The 15,167-nt window shown below is 38.9% G+C and overlaps 1 long non-coding RNA gene across 1 annotated transcript; it reads left to right on the top strand.

The window, feature by feature from the left end:
* The first annotated feature begins 1,649 nt into the window (after positions 1-1,649).
* Positions 1,650-14,748, top strand: LOC147379301 (uncharacterized). The gene is made up of 2 exons (XR_015160107.1): positions 1,650-3,697; positions 6,224-14,748. It is a non-coding gene; the product is annotated as an uncharacterized LOC147379301 (long non-coding RNA).
* The last annotated feature ends 419 nt before the right edge of the window (positions 14,749-15,167 follow it).

The raw sequence follows: 15,167 nt of genomic DNA, 5'->3' as shown, positions 1-15,167 counted from the left end.
CTTCTCCTCCTGCCCCCAATCCCTCCCAGCATCGGAGTCTTTTCCAGTGAGTCAACTCTTTGCATGAGGTGGCCAAAGTATTGGAGTTTCAGCTTTGGCATCATTCCTTCCAAAGAACACCCAGGACTGATCTCCTTTAGGATGGACTGGTTGGATCTCCTTGCAGTCCAAGGGACTCTCAAGAGTCTTCTCCAACACCACAGTTCAAAAGCATCAATTCTTCGGCGCTTAGCTTTCTTCACAGTCCAACTCTCACATCCATACGTGACCACTGGAAAAACCATAGCCCTGACTACACAGAACTTTGTTGGCAAAGTAATGTCTCTGCTTTTCAATATGCTATCTAGGTTGGTCATAACTTTCCTTCCAAGGAGTAAGCGTCTTTTAATTTCATGGCTGCAATCACCATCTGCAGTGATTTTGGAGCCCAGAAAAATAAAGTCTGACACTGTTTCCCCATCTATTTCCCATGAAGTGCTGGGACCAGATGCCATGATCTTCATTTTCTGAATGTTGAGCTTTAAGCCAACTTTTTCACTCTCCTCTTTCACTTTCATCAAGAGGCTTTTGAGTTCCTCTTCACTTTCTGCCATAAGGGTGGTGTCATCTGCATGTCTGAGGTTATTGATATTTCTCCCGGCAATCTTGATTCCAGCTTGTGCTTCTTCCAGCCCAGCATTTCTCATGATGTACTCTGCACAGAAGTTAAATAAGCAGGGTGACAATACGTACGCCTTGACATACGTACGCCTTGACGTACTCCTTTTCCTATTTGGAACCAGTCTGTTGTTCCATGTCCAGTTCTAACTGTTGCTTCCTGACCTGCATACAAATTTCTCAAGAGGCAGGTCAGGTGGTCTGGTATTCCCATTTCTTTCAGAATTTTCCACAGTTTATTGTGATCCACACAAAGGCTTTGGCATAGTCAATAAAGCAGAAATAGATGTTTTTCTGGAACTCTCTTGTTTTTTCCATGATCCAGCGGATGTTGGCAATTTGATCTCTGTTTCCTCTGCCTTTGCTAAAACCAGCTTGAACATCAGGAAGTTCATGGTTCACATATTGCTGAAGCCTGGCTTGGAGAATTTTGAGCATTACTTTACTAGCATGTGAGATGAGTGCAATTGTGCAGTAGTTTGAGCATTCTTTGGCATTGCCTTTCTTTGGGATTGGAATGAAAACTGACCTTTTCCAGTCCTGTGGCCACTGCTGTGTTTTCCAAATTTGCTAGCGTATTGAGTGCAGCACTTTCACAGCATCATCTTTCGGATTTGAAATAGCTCCACTGTAATTCCATCACCTCCACTAGCTTTGTTCGTGATGATGCTTTCTAAGGCCCACTTGACTTCACATTCCAGGATGTCTGGCTCTGGGTGAGTGATCACACCATCGTGATTATCTTGGTCATGAAGATCTTTTTTGTACAGTTCTTCTGTGTATTCTTGCCACTTCTTTTTAATATCTTCTGCTTCTTTTAGGTCCATACCATTTCTGTCCTTTACTGAGCCCATCTTTGCATGAAATGTTCCCTTGGTATCTCTAATTTTCTTGAAGAGATCTCTAGTCTTTCCCATTCTGTTGTTTTCCTCTATTTCTTTGCATTGATCACTGAAGAAGGCTTTCTTATCTCTTCTTGCTATTCTTTGGAACTCTGCATTCAGATGCTTATATCTTTCCTTTTCTCCTTTGCTTTTCACTTCTCTTCTTTTCACAGCTATTTGTAAGTCCTCCCCAGACAGCCATTTTGCTTTTTTGCATTTCTTTTCCATGGGGATAGTCTTGATCCCTGTCTCCTGTACAATGTCACAAACCTCAGTCCATAGTTCATCAGGCACCCTATCTATCAGATCTAGTCCCTTAAATCTATTTCTCACTTCCACTGTATAATCATAAGGGATTTGATTTAGGTCATACCTGAATGGTCTAGTGGTTTTCCCTACTTTCTTCAATTTAAGAAGAGTTAAATAAAGAGTTCATGATCTGAGCCACAATCAGCTCCCAGTCTTGTTTTTGCTGACTGTATAGAGCTTCTCCGTCTTTGGCTGCAAAGAATATAATCAATCTGGTTTTGGTGTTGCCCATCTGGTGATGTCCATGTGTAGAGTCTTCTCTTGTGTTGTTGGAAGAGGGTGTTTGCTATGACCAGTGCGTTCTCTTGGCAAGACTCTATTAGCCTTTGCCCTGCTTCATTCTGTACTCCAAGGCCAAATTTGCCTGTTACTCCAGGTGATTCTTGACTTTCTACTTTTGCGTTCCAGTCCCCTATAATGAAAAGGAGCACAGATTTTATGAGTCTATTTATGGAGAGTTGAAAAGTAGATAAAATTAAACTATTTTTAAGAGATGCATATTTAAGTGGTAAATCCATTAAGAAAAGCAAAAAAAGTAAATACCTTAGGAATCAGAATTTTCTTTAGTGAAGAATGTAAGAGTTGTGATTAGAAAAGAATCATGGGTGGGGATTTTCTGAGGTGTTTATAGTGTATTATGTCTTTTTACTTTTCCTTTAAAAATCATTCTTATTGCGGTTTAATTCACATTTAATGAAACTAATATAACCCTTTACATATGCATAATGCATATATGTAAGTAATGTATAATGTAAACTTATGTTAGTTATACAGATGTTGACTTTATAATAATCCATTTAACCAAACATTTGTGTTCCATGCAAAATAGGTGCTATATTTTACAGTTAAAAAAGGTAAAAACAGACTTTGAGTACAGCAGAGGATCTTAGGAATGAGGCTGCATCAAAGGTGAATATGAACTAGCAACTAGGGCTCCGTTAAAAGAAATGAACACATGTTGGAAAATAAGAATAAAGTAGACAAGAAACTATTCTTGCAGCTTATGTGTAGAAGCATCACTGGGTGATGCCAAAGCAGGTCTTAAACTTGTGCATTATATTGTTGTTTGTGTCCGACTCTTCTGTGACCCTGTGTACTGAAGTCCACCAGGCTCCTCTCTCCATGGGATTCTGGAGTGGGTTGCCATTTCCTTCTTCAGGGGATCTTTTCAACCCAGGGATTGAGCCTGCGTCTCCTGCATTGGCAGGTGAATTCTTTATCACTGAGTCACCTGAGAAGCCCTTCTTGTCATATATTCATATCCAAAGTCAAGTCAAACCTAAGACCAGATGTGTTTATGTCTAATCAGTGGTGTTTCTATCATAGCACAGAGGCCAAAGGTGTTTGTACCTTAACCTTTATCTCTGATTATGAATGAAAGGTTTTGTATACTATGAAAGAAATTTCTGTCACCAGTGACTGGCTGTATGAGGTATATCTTGGGTGGAGTGGGCCTTCCTGCCCCTGAAGTAGCACACAGTAAGCTCTGATATGGCATGTCTTGGGAAGAAGCTGCCAGTAACTTCAAAAAAATCACCCCAGGTGATTCAGATATGACAATCTGTATCCTGTATGACAACCTGCCTTCTCTCCACACCCCAACTCTTGCTGAGAACCACCCATTTCCAGGAAGGCCACTCACTGAGCAGATATAATATCTATCCATCCAGCCAGCCATTCATTCATTCAACAACTATTTCTTAAGCTCTAACATGTGTCTGGCCCTGGGCTAGCACTGATGATTCAGGATTGAACAAAAACAGGCATGGGCCCTGCCTTCTTGGAATGGTTTAGTACAAGACACACTTTAATGAAATCAAGCAGATAAATGTAAAATCACCAGTCAGGTAAGTGTTACAAATGTCCATCTACTCATTGAGAAGAGAGGTGAACTGAGGAGTAGCTTAATAATTAGGATTTTCAAATACAAGATGAAGAAATTATATGGAGACTTGATAACTATTTTACATTGAGAAAATACATAAAATTGATGTTACAAAGGAGATTTGCTGTAACATGAAGAATTTAATGTAATAACTGTCTTTATCAGAGGGGCTGCTCTGTGCCCAGCAAGGTGTTAAGTGATGATATAATGATGGATAAACATTAGAAACTATTCTCTTTTCTTAATTTCTTCATGGTAAACTATCAACATTATATTGTGAAATTTTTCAGAAAAAAAAAAAAAAAGAATATGGTATGACATAGTTCTGTCTTAGATATTATGCAAGTGGGATGAATACTGAAAATAACTAAAGTACCTCATGGTAAAAAAAAAAAAAAAAAAAAAATAAAGACAGAGATAAACTATAAAAAAAAAAAAAAAGAATTTCTACTAAATTAAAAGTTTTTCTTTCAAAGTTGTGAAATTGCAATGTTGTGGTTAAAATAGACCAAGTCAAAAATTTCATGTCTTCAAATGTAGTGGTGTTTTTTTTCAATTGCTTGGTCATGTCTGATTCTTTGCGACCCCATGGACTGCAATGTGCCGGGCTTCCCTGTCCTTCACTGGCTCCTGGAGATTGCTCAGACTCCTGTCAATTGAGTCGGTGATGCCATCCAGCTATCTCGTCCTCTGTCGCCCCCTTCTCCTCCTGCCCTCAATCTTTCCCAGTACAATCAGGGTCTTTTCCAATGAGGCATCTCTTCTCATCAGGTGGCCGGGGTATGGGAGCTTCAGCTTCAGCATCAGTCCTTCTAGTGTGTGTTCAGGGTTGATTTCCTTTGGGATTGACTGTTTTGGTCTCCTTGCTGCCAGGGGACTCTCGGGAGCCTTCTCCAGCGCCGCAGTTCGAAGGCATCAGTTCTTCGGCACTCAGTAAAAAAAAAAAAAAAAAAAAAAAGTGATGTATAGCTATGTATATACATTTATATGTCTGTATATATATAGTTCAGTTCAGTCGCTCAGTCATGTCTGACTCTTTGCGACCCCATGAACCACAGCACGCCAGGCCTCCCTGTCCATCACCAACTCCCGGAGTCCACCCAAATCCATGTCCATTGAATTGGTGATGCCATCCAACCATCTCATCCTCTGTCCCCTTCTCCTCCTGCCCTCAATCTTTCCCAGCATCAAGGTCTTTTCCAATGAGTCAGCTCTTTGCATCAGGTAGCCAAAGTATTGGAGTTTCAGCTTCAACATCAGTCCTTCCAATGAACACCCAGGACTGATCTCCTTTAGGATGGACTGGTTGGATCTTCTTGCAGTCCAAGGGACTCTCAAGAGTCTTCTTCAACACCACAGTTCAAAAGCACCAATTCTTCTATGCTCAGCTTTCTTTATAGTCCAACTCTCACATCCATACATGACCACTGGAAAAACCATAGCCTTGACTAGATGGACCTTTGTTGACAAAGTAATGTCTCTGCTTTTCTATGTATAAGCATATATAAAACGTATATATATACATTTATATATATGTATATATATATATATATATATAAAACTTAAAATAGTGATTATATATGTTTGAGTAAGTGAGTTCTTAGTTGCTTATATCTGACTCTTTGCGACCCCATAGACTGTAGCCCACCAGGCTCCTCTGTTCATGGGATTTCCCAGGCAAGAATACTTGAGTGGGTTGCCATTTCCTACTCTGGGTAATCTTCCTGATCCAGGGATCAAACCTGCGTCTCCTGTGTCCTGCATTGCAGGCAGATTCTTTATCCACTGAGCCATCGGAGAAACCCATATATATGCATAAACATCAGATTACATATATAAGAATGATTACAAATAAATATTTATTAAATTTATATGTAAATTATATATATATAAACCATCATATAACCCTACAGGGATAAGAAATTAAGACTCAGAGATTAAATAAGGTCACACAGCTAATACATATGGTTTAATAATACGTTATTGATATATAATTCACACAGCATAAAATTCATTAAAAATTGTGTGCTCTTTAAACTACATAGTTCAGTAGTTTTTAGTATATTCACAGAGTCATAAACTTCTAATATCTGATTTTAGATCCTTTTCATCACTCCCAAAGGAAATTCAGTACATATTAGCTTCCACTCCTCATTCCTCCTTGTCCCAGCCAATCTCTACTTTCTTTCCATCTGAATTTGCCTATTCTGGACGTTTCATATAAATGGGATCATCAGTAAGACAGACGTCTATGTCATATGAGAACTCTACTTCAACACTTTGAGAAATTGTCGGACTATCTTCCACAGTGGATGTGCCTTCCATCTAACAGCGTATAAGGGTTCCAACTTCTCTGCATCCATACTAGTATGTTACTTGTTATTATGTCTTTTTGGTAATAGCTATACTCATAAGCGTGAAGTGGTATTTCACTGTAATTTTGATTTTCAGTTTTTAATGGCTAATGATGTTGAATATCTTTTCACAGGCCTATTGGCAGAATACTATGTATGATACCACAACCATAAACAACTATATGAGAAGCACAGGACTACACCAAACTGGTAGTGTGGGTATAGCTGAGAAATAGGATGTTTGTTTCTTAAGTTCTATATTCTGCCTTGTTAATTTTTATAATGGACTACATTTCTTTTATAATTAGAACAAAACACAGTTAATAAACAAATAGCAAACAGAGACACAAACTACCTCTAACCCTGAGATGCCAGAAGCAATTCTCAGCCACTGTGCTTCTTTCTTCTTGAGTCTAAAAGTGCAAGCAAGTGGAGAAGGAGGATGGTTAAATGATTTCCTGAGCTATGTTTTAGAATTCATTTCCTCGTGGTAATAATATTATAAATCATGGTGCATTTCCAAGATTAGCCTATTCTGCTGTAGGTTAGGTATAGGCTTCTGAGGCTATCTTGTAAACCCAAGTACCAAGCTTAATATTGTACACACGCACGCACACACACATTCCATAAAGCCCAAAGGGATGCATCCTTCCAATCAGCAGAGAGCTGCCTAGACAAGTAAATACAATGAATAGATACAAGATTTTGACTGTGAATGTGGCCTGTTATGGCAATATGTTCAATGTTTTTCATTTTCTTTCACCATATAATTTTTTTTTTCTCCTTTCTATCAGTATAGCTCAAGAAGGCAATTACATTGCCACTTTAGTACTGTGAGAAATACAATCATAAAACTTCTGAACGTATAGTACTTTCTTATTTTTGTACAGATCAATTTTTTAGAATATGAAAGGAATAGAACAGTTCTTTTGGAAATGGACTTTTTCCCCGTCAGGTGTTTATCCTGAAGTGAATATTTTTGGTCTAGATAGAATCCCCTGAAAATAGAAATGTTGTCACATTCTTGTTTATATATGACACTCTTTCATTACAAATGGCAGGAAATGCTAATTAAAACTAACTCTTAAAAATAAGTTCAGAGAAGCTTAGTTTAGAATTAATTCATAGCTTGAACACTTTGAGGGAATATTTGGGTCAACTTGTATTCACTGAAACTGTTGAAAATGTATATGATTATTCTGATTCCATCTCTAGGCAAAAGGTTACTTTCAATGGAAAAAAATACCCAACAATATCTAAGGTTATTGAAATGCCAGACATATAAGCATCCATGCTCCATTTACAGTTTGCATATGTATATGGGATATGGTGCATGCGTGTGTGCATGGGTGCCAGCACAAACACACACACACACACACAACATTCCTTAAAATTATTTGGATTATTAACAAATAATATCCTTCCCTTCCATGTTAGTGCAGTAATATTAATCAGGTGGATGATCATTCCATGAGACTCTGCAAGCATCTTGCTAACAACTAGTTTTATAGCTTGACTCCACTGTTTGGGGCCCACAGCAGTTTTCCCACATTCAGACAGTGAGTTAGTGACAGGCTCTATGGAGAACAGAGTACTTCTGTGTTCGAAGAATTCTGGGTACCAGGATGGACACGTATGCACTGTACACTCTGAGTATTTTTCTATGACTTAGTATAAATGTATACATTCATAGCCTCATGAGCACATGTCTGTAAATAGGAGACCCTCAATAGCCTCATGCATTTTGCTCACCAGCCAGTGGGTTCTCCAGTATGTTTTATAAATCCTCTACTACTACTGGATAGGAAGTACTAAATTTCTGAGGTTTTGAAAAATACCATGTTTCACTTAAATAGTGTAGGAATGATCCCAGAGTTAAGTAAATTATTTTTTAATGTTTTTGATTTTAACTTTTATTATTTAAAAAAATGACATATGTCATGCATATTCATAATGAAAACATAAAATCCAAGTAAGCAATAATAAAAAAATATCATACTTGATCCCAGCATCTGGAGATAATAATAACCATAATAAATTTGATGTATACTTCTTTAGATTTTTTTTATGTACTATGCCTTTATATACATATATAATTTTTATAAAAATAGATTATCAAGCAGATGTCTTAAAAGCTTCAAACCCCACTTTTGAAATTTAATATACCATAGATACGTTTCCATTTCCAACATAATATTTAATAATGGTGAGCTAAGGGGATTCTAGCTCCATGGGACTGGGAATTCCTTGCCCCAATGACGTCAGCTCACTCCAGGGCCTCATCTCCTGAGGGGAGTGGGCTGCACCACTGTGGTATCATAAGGTAGACACAGGGCCAGTTGTTTTAGGTGGCTGGATGTCCATGTGAGTGTGTGTGTGTGTTTGTGTGTGTGTGTGTGAGACTTCACAATGTGAAACTGAGCTGAGAGCAGAAAGAGGTATGGATCACAGGTCAGGGGCTAGGTACCAAGGGCCAGAATTTGGGGTTGGATATCCCCACACTACCATTGGCAATCAATGGTATGGGAAGGATCTGAATTCAAATCTGAATTCAATCCTGAGTTCCAAACAATTTTTAAGCTACCTTTTTCTAGGTAAAGAGAATACATTTAATTTAATATTTGTGTTTGCTTTTATAACATCAAAATATTCTGCATATGGTAGGTATGTGGCCTTCCATTTGTACTCAAGGTGGGTCCCAAACGTGTTAAGAAAAGTCCTGAATATACATATTCTAGGACTTCAAAGTTTCTAGGATGTATATTTGTTTTGTTTAGCAATTACCTTTTCTGATGGATTAATGATAGTAGTACCTATAAGTGCTCACTTATTGATGACATAAGATTCAGCTTAATATGGCATTTATTAAAGTGTTAGCATATTCCACAATCCACTAGATACAGGGACAAGAGATAAAGACACATAGCCATACCCTAATCACTCAGTCTCCTGGGATCTCAAACATAATAACATGCATCAGTCAACACAAGAAAAAAAAAAAATCTGCAGGCCAGGGTCCTTGGATCAGTTGATTAACCCGGCTAACTATAACTCCACAGAAATCTTCAAAAGTGTAGAATCCATTCCATTCAAGATAAAATTGTTGTAAACGTTCTAAATAGTTTAAATTTTTTGTTAAATTTGGTTAATTGGTCACTTGACACAGTAATCATTCAGGAATTCCCTTTTGGCAAATGATTTCTAACTAACTGCCTCGCTTCCTCGAGGGGGAAGCTCTATTCAGAATGCATAGGAGCTTGAAGGGGAAGAAACTTGGAGAATTGATGAAAAAAGATATTCTGTGAAGAGGAAGCAGCACATGGGACGTTTTGGAGGCAAGCGGTGGAAAGACATCTTCTGAGAATGGTAAGTATTTAGAAGTGACGTGAGGAAGCAAGAGTGGACAGAGCTGGAGAGGAAGAAAGAGCCGCTGTCTGGAGGGCTTTGTGGCCTCGGGTTTCCATGGAGTTTTATCATATAGGAAACAGAAGCTGTTGAATGGTTTGAAGCCAGGAATGAGAACATTAGATTTGTATTTTAGACAGATCATTATGGCAACAGAGGAAGAACAGATGGTGGGGGCTTCCCAGGTGGGAAGTGGTAAAGAACCCACCTGCTAATGCTGGAGACATAAGAGACACAAGTTCGATCCCTGGGTTGGGAAAATCCTCTGGAGAAGGGCAACATATTCCAGTATTCTTGCCTGCAGAATCCCATGGACAGAGGAGCCTGGCAGGCTACGGTGCATAGGATTGCAAAGAGTTGGATGTTACTGAAGCAAATTAGCACACATGCAGAGTCTGGAAGGAGGGGGTTCACTGCTGAGAAGGTAGAATGTTAATACATTAGGGTCATGATAAGAGAGAGAATTCTGGATTCAGACTGCTGAGATCCAACACCTGCTTTCTATCTTAGCAGCTGTGTGTTTGGGCAAGCTCTTTTGGCCTCTCTGTTGACCTGGTTTCCTCATCTGTAAAATGCAAATTGTGATAGCTGTGAAGTTTAAAGGAAACAACACCTATAAAGTATTCAGGGCAGAAGCTGCCATCTAGAAAGCTCTCAATACATGGCAGCTATTATTTTTTTGGCCTCAATAAATATTTATTGAGTTTTTATTGTGTATTGGATAGAGCTCCAGACTTTACAATCACAGCCATGAATAGCACATACAAAGCCACCTGCCTTGGCTGCCCGCTCACCATATGGTGATGCCTGGCAAAGAAGGGCAAGCACAGCTCCTGCTTCATGGCAGCTATTATTATTAAAATATTACAATGACAGTCCTTCAGTAGTTTATAAGAAAGATGATGATGGTCTGAACCAAAGTATAGGCAGTGGAATTTGTGAGGAGGGGATAGAGATAAGAAGGGGGACAGTGGATATGACACTTTACTTAAGAAAGGGGGAGGTTGACAGCTGAATGATGTAATGGAGGGTGTTGAAACCAAAATATAGGGGAAGGTAGGAGCAGGGACAAGTTGGGTGGTTTAGTTCAGTTCAGTTCAGTCGCTCAGTTGTGTCTGACTCTTTGCGACTCCATGAATTGCAGCACACCAGGCCTCCCTGTCCATCACCAACTCCCAGAGTTCACTCAAATTCATGTCCATCGAGTCGGTGATGCCATCCAGCCATCTCATCCTCTGTCATCCCCTTCTCCTCCTGCCCCCAATCCCTCCCAGCATCAGAGTCCTTTCCAATGAGTCAACTCTTCGCATGAGGTGGCCAAAGTACTGGAGTTTCAGCTTTAGCATCATTCCTCCCAAAGAAATCCCAGGGCTGATCTCCTTCAGAATGGACTGGTTGGATCTCCTTGCAGTCCAAGGGACTCTCAAGAGTCTTCTCCAACACCACAGTTCAAAAGCATCAATTCTTCGGTGCTCAGCCTTCTTCACAGTCCAACTCTCACATCCATACATGACCACAGGAAAAACCATAGCCTTGGCTAGACGGACCTTTGTAGAAGGTAATGAATACTGGTTTGGTGATGCTGAGTTTTAGATACTTATGGGTCAAGAAGGTAGAAATGTCTAGACGATAGAAGGACACCCAGGGCTGGAGCTCAAGAGGGAGGGGTAAAGGCCACATGAGCTGAATCCAGGGTAACAGACCCATGAATCAGAAATAGCTGCACTGATGTACAAAAGATATTTCATTCCCTTGACCCCTGATGCATGACTTTTTAGTGCCCAGAAGGGAGGGCACCTTGATAGCTATGTCAGGTGCAACTTCCGTTATAAAATCTTTTTCTGATCAACCCACTGGGTAGTGTCTTTGTTCTGAGACCCCTTGTTATGGAGTGAATGTTTATGTCTCCTCAACATTCATATCTAGAAGTCCTAACCCCTTAGTGTGATGGTATTACAGATGGGGCCTTTGAGAGGTAATTAGGATTAGATGAGGTCATGAAGGTGGGGTGCTGGTCTGAGGAATTGGTGCCCTTATAAGAAAAGATACCCGGTAGCTTGCTGTCTGTCTCCACATGTACTCAGGAAAGGCCATGGGAGCCAAGACAGCTGTCTACAAGACAAGAAGAGAGCTCTCACCAGAAACCAACCCTGCTAGACCTTGATCTGGGACTTAGAGCTTCCAGAATTGTGAGAAAGTAAACTTTTAATGTTTAAGCCACCCAGTCTATTTTGTTATGCAGCCTGAGCTGATTACAATACTCTTGTGTAAAGGATTCTTTGTATTTCTCCTATGGGTGAAATAATGTATGTTTTCTACTACTTCTTTTAGATATGCAGCTTGAGTAAGTCCTCTGCCATATTTATGGTCCCTGCAGTGCCCTGCACAAGGTTTTACTCCTGGTAGATGTTCAATAAACATCTAATGACTTGAGGTCAGCTTGGAAAGACTCAAGATCAGGCAGCAATTTGCATGAAGAGGGTCACAGAGAATGAGCTAGTGGTCAAGGTACTAAGGAGAATCCTGGGGCAAATTCAAGACTGGAGTTTAGGTGAAACTAAAGGTTTCAGTATGATATTTGGAGATAAGAAAGAAAAGATAGTGTTTTCCAAAGATCAGTGAAAAGAGTGAAATGGTTAACATGTCCACATTAGACATACTTTTTTCTTGAGCATTTTGTATTATTCAAGCCATTATGTAGTATTACATTGTGGATTGGTTGTTTCAAATTGACTGAAAAATCCTTTGAGTTAGAACTTATCTAAAACAAACGTATTTCAAGTTTAAAATCAGTAATGGTTTTAGGTCCCTAATAATTTGATGCAATTCTCTCTGTCTTTTTGGTCGATTAGTTTGTATCTTCCTTTGGTTAGTTGATTATTCTTATATATATGAACCAAAGAAACCAAAGATCCAATAGTCATTTCCCTCCAAATATGTGAAATAACAACAACAAAAATAAAACAGATTTTGTTTTTTGCACTTCAACTTCTCATCAACTTTACTGGGAATCATTTCAATTTTCGAAATGATTCCCAATGATCCTGGGAATCATTTCTGAATGTTCTTTTGAGACTAGGGGTGAAGAGATGATGCTGTGACTCTGTGTGCTCTCTGTGGGATGCCATGATTTTGGCGATCATGATAGAAAACACAAGAAACTTGCCCCCAAATGTCTCAAGACACGTTTATATGAGGATGGGAGAAGTGGGAAGGATTTACTTTTTTCTGTAGCATCTTCCACTACCATCTTGCTAATCTCCTGAGTGCTACTAGAAGTTCTAGCATCAACCTCTCTGAAGCCCAACAGTACAGAGGAAGAGAGTGGAGTATATTTGTGTTGACCTATAACCTAAGAGAAACCAAAGTTGCATGGATCAGTGGACATTACTTACAACCTGGGGCTTCAGGAGCTCTTAGACTTGAACTCTCCAGTATGGGAGCCACTGGCCACATGTGACTGATGAGCACTTGAAACTACGCTAATCTGAATCGAGAGATGCTGTGAATGCAAAACACACACCAGATTTCAGTGACTTAGTTAAAAAAAAAGGAGAACTATGTCAAAGAGCTCATTAGCACTTGCTCACCTGGATTACAGGTTGAAATGATATTTTGGATATATTAAGGGAAATCAAATAAATTATTACAATTATTTTTATTACAATTATTCCATTTTATGTTTTTAATTTGGCAACTAGAAAATCTAAAATTACATATGTGGGTCACATTATATTTCTGCTGGACAGAGTCTAAGCCCTATACCATCAAGAGGTAGATATATATCCTGGTCTTGACGGAATGTAGAACTTACAGGAATTTGTCTCTTCTCACTTGAACCAAGCCCAGCTGTGTATAGGTGCAGTTTTATTGTTTGTGTATAGCCCTCTGCACATCCAGAGAGTCTTTCATCTGAAGATCTCATATATTAATTACTTCTCATTGAATGGCTGTAGAAGACTGGTATTCTTAGTTCTATTTTACAGATGAGAAGACTGATGCATGGAGAGATTTAAGTGATTTTCCCAGGGCTGCCTAGGGTGAACTGGCAGAGCTCAAAATAGAAGAGTGAGTCATTGTGATTAATCACACATCTAGACAGCAAACAAAAGTTTGTTCTTCCTGATTAGGTGAACTTCCTCAAGGTAGATGCCATGCTTTGAAAATGCTGTTTCCTAATGCCATTTGCAGCAACATGGATGGATCTAGAGATCACCATACTAAGTGAAGTGAGTCAGAAGGAGAGACAAATGCCACATGCTGTCACTTAGATGTGGAATCTAAAAATGTGACGCAAATGAACTTATTTACAAGATACAAACAGACTCACACACATAGAAAACAAATGTATTGTTACCAAAGGAGAAAGGGGGTGAAAGAGGGATAAATTAGGAGTTTGGAATTGGCAGATACACACCACTATATATAAAATAAATAACAAGGACCTACAATATAGCACAGGGAACTATATTCAATATATTTTCATAAACTATAATGGCAAAAAAGGATATATTACCTGTGTATCTGAATCACTTTGCTGTACATCAGAAACTAACACAACATTATAAATCATCTGTATTTCAATTAAAAAATCCTATTTCCAGCTAGCAAAATACTGAATGCTCAGTGAACATTACACAGCAGCAGTAGTCTTTGCTACCAGATTTAACAAGTTTTGGCACTAATAATTAGATGAAGTACAAAAGAGGTAACTAAGAGGCCTTTTAAAATTGTATACACTTTTTCATACTCTGAAGGAATGAACTGTTGTTACCCCTTACTTTGGAGGTGGATAAATAAATCTCACCTGTGATTAGTTCATTTGTTTTTAAAACTAGATTTCCTAGATCTTACTTTGATATGTTGAAGAGAAGACACTTTGGGCATGGGCATGCTGGTCTTGAGTTGAATTCCAGACTGGCAGAAGAGGAGAGGGGCTTTGGACTCTTGGTGCCCCTACTCACATTCTTCTATTCTCTTCCATCTGATATGTTCTTCTTTTATAAGCTCAGGCATCGGAACTCCAGAAAGTGGCTTTCCTCAGAAGCGTGTACCTTTATCAAACTTATTTTGGAGGGAAGACTATCCAAAACAGGCATCAGACTTCCCAGGCAAAAGCTTCATGAAGTGAACAGTTTCCCTCCCCCGCCAGTCTTCATATTAATTTTTATTATTTTATTAATTCATGTTAATTTTTCTTGTGCTGAGTAGGGGAACAATAATAAAATCTCCTACCTAGAGATTACATTTCCTACCACCTTGTCATTACATTCTCTTTAACTGAGACTGATTTTCAATGTCATTCTAAAATAATGTACCACTGAAGTATATGAGTTCAGGACTAAAGTCGAAGAGTTCTAGAAACCTTTGTTTCATTTATTCAATAATATGCACCCTCTTTTATCTATGTCAAAAATATTTATCATGAGTGCATGAATGAAAGGTTTCTGCATCCCTCTAATTCTGTTCCTTGTAAAAATTATTTGAATAAAATGTAATAGTTTTCAAGAATGGGTGAAGCGCGTTCATCTTGGCTGACACACGCATGTGTACGAGGGTGTGTGCACATTCCATGACCCACTGCTTGCATTGCCTAAAGAGTTAAGTTCGATCAGTTCTCAGTGTGTCATCTTGCCCTTCTAACAGGAAACATGACTGGAGTGCTGAAGGGTT

The sequence above is a fragment of the Bos grunniens genome, chromosome 1, assembly GCF_055505025.1.
Source record: "Bos grunniens cultivar Pamir isolate PY7600 chromosome 1, Bosgru_T2T1.0, whole genome shotgun sequence".
Lineage (NCBI taxonomy): Eukaryota > Metazoa > Chordata > Mammalia > Artiodactyla > Bovidae > Bos > Bos grunniens.
Note: the sequence above shows the minus strand (reverse complement) of the source record. Positions and strands in the feature narration are given on the sequence as shown.